The 2,500-nt window shown below is 34.7% G+C and overlaps 1 protein-coding gene across 2 annotated transcripts in view; it reads left to right on the top strand.

Annotated features, from left to right (window-relative positions):
* The window catches only part of LOC136848595 (uncharacterized), a 4,155-nt gene extending 3,917 nt beyond the window's left edge, over nt 1–238 (top strand). For both annotated transcript variants that reach the window (XM_067120961.1, XM_067120962.1), the window contains exon 3: nt 1–238. This exon is cut by the window's left edge and continues 192 nt beyond it. The gene's annotated coding sequence lies outside the window, so the exon portion shown is untranslated.
* Nucleotides 239–2,500: the final 2,262 nt, after the last annotated feature.

The raw sequence follows: 2,500 nt of genomic DNA, 5'->3' as shown, positions 1-2,500 counted from the left end.
GGCCTTGGATGCCTGTTTTGTATGAGATAACCTCTAGAAAATAACTTGTTCTAACCTTAGCATAAAAGTACAATATATATATATATATATATATATATATATATATATATATATATATATATATATATATATATAATCTTTTTTGTTTTGTAATATAAGGTAACTTAAGCCATTCTTGTCATTAAGTAAAGGGAGTTGACTGACCAAAATTTGCAGGTAAATAAACGTTTGTTTTTAATCTCTACGTTTCAATCTGATTATCCTTTAATAATTAACTAAAAATTACGTTTGAAGAGGCAGAGTAATAAGGAGGTCATTTTGTCTCTTGGTGGTCATACATGAAAAAAGGTTAGCCTAAAGTGTTATTCTTCTTTTATTTAAATGTTGCACGAAGTTTGATTCTGTTAGTGGCATTCTATACACATGAATTCTAAAACACGAGAGAGAGAGAGAGAGAGAGAGAGAGAGAGAGAGAGAGAGAGAGAGAGAGAGAGAGAGAGAGAGAGAGAGAGAGAGCTTTGAACGGAAGTGCTAAGCCACAACGTAACCTGCAACAGATGACTCAATACACAGTCAGTAAGCTGACTGAATTATAACTTTGGCTTTGCTCTTGTGTAAAATTTCACAACTTCAAATTACACATTTTTCACAAATTACCAGCCGTCATACTGCAGGAATTTTTAAAAACTATCCTTTCTTCCAATCATATAGTAATCATATCAAGACCACTTTTAAGAAGATATGCCTTGACCCTGTCACTTTTTAGCTAGAATATCCGGAAGAGCCAATAATACTCCTTATATATTATCAACGCATTGTTTGTACACATCTGTAATTACTGAATAACAGCGTAAATACGTACCTCAGGAATCTAGGTCTAGCGGCGGCATCTTTCTTTTTTCGCAAACTTGAAGCCAGCACCTGAAAAGCATCATTCAATATTTTAATTGAAATATTTATCACTATAGTCACAGCATTTACCATCATTATCTTCGTATTGGCTGTCATAGTCATATTATCTATTATGACAGTCTTATGTTTACTAACAGGTATAATATTTACTGTTTTTTCGTAATCATGGCCATATTATGTAGCATTTCCTAAAAGTTATAGTATTCACTGTCATTGTCAAAGTATTATCACTGTCATACCACCTAGTATCACATTCATGCCATTTACCGTCATAGCAAAGGAATTTTCTATTAAATACTTGCTATGATGGTAATAGTATTCACGGTCATGCTCATGTTAATATTCCTGTCATGGGAACGGAAAATATTTGTTTTCTTTCTCAGCTATGTTAGGAAACTTTTTTTTTTTTTTATAACTGAACAACAGAACTATAGTTGGTTTTATATTTTCAATAATAACATTGATATATCTTAACGTGTTACCCATTCAAATGATCAAAATCACTCACTGATATTGGTGCAACCAGTAGATCACTAAAACTCAGGTAAATACGAGGCTAGAATTTAACTTGTAAATAAATTGTACACATACAACTTTCTCTGTATACTTGCGTGTGCAAATGTTTCCAAAACCTACGATATACATATGTGTTTAAATATGGTAATTCAAGAAGAATGCGTAGCTACAATCAGTAAAAAAAAAAAAAAAATGGACGTATTTCGGTGACAGAGGCCATCTGCAAAAAGTTACGAGAGAAAGTGAGGTGGGCATGGAGTAACACAATGACGTAAAATATCACTGGAGTAAATCAAGTTAAAAGCCCTCTTTAAAGTCAATAAAAAATATAAATTATTATAGAGGTGACTCATCAAGCTCCTAATAGTAACGCACACAATGACGTCATCGACCTAGCAGAGCAACCTAGTGGAAAGTAACTCGCAAACAAAAGATACCCATAGAGTTACCAACTGAAGGATGGTATCGCTTTAGTAACTCGAACAAAAAGATATCGTTACAGCAAATCTGTAAAATGAATGCCTCACAGTAACTCACACACACAGACAGGAAGCCAAGAACGAAATCAGCCATTAGGCTTAAGCTCACTAACTACTGCTGTATAGTAGCCTAACCTTCACTAACTTGGCCTAACCGCAAATGGCGTTACCTGCCTCGTATTTCACTCCTTAATCTGAAGTGGTTTATTGCGAGTTAATCTGAGGACTAATAATACTGTATTATCTTCCTAATAAAGTAGTCACCTGAATTATATCCAGGTTATTTAATTCGTGTATGGGTCTAATCATTCTGCGAAATAACCGGAATTTACTAACAACGCGAATGAATGGTACTACATACCAGGGAGACATTTTCCTTCGGGCTCCATAGGGACTTCATTAAATAAGTAGGACCACAAGTTCTGACAATTTTGACCATCATTTGGGCCGTTGTAACGAAACACGACGGGTGGAAACAAAGGAACATCGCCATGAGCATGATACAGTACATTCCAGACCAAAACAATCTCCTCCACGAGTTGTCTACGATAAAGGATAATTGGAATGTCGTCCTCATTCCTTTCCCATCCCAA

The sequence above is a fragment of the Macrobrachium rosenbergii genome, chromosome 19 (assembly GCF_040412425.1).
Source record: "Macrobrachium rosenbergii isolate ZJJX-2024 chromosome 19, ASM4041242v1, whole genome shotgun sequence".
NCBI classification, from domain to species: domain Eukaryota; kingdom Metazoa; phylum Arthropoda; class Malacostraca; order Decapoda; family Palaemonidae; genus Macrobrachium; species Macrobrachium rosenbergii.
The sequence above is the reverse complement of the archived record's forward strand: the minus strand, read 5'-3'. Positions and strand labels throughout refer to the sequence as shown.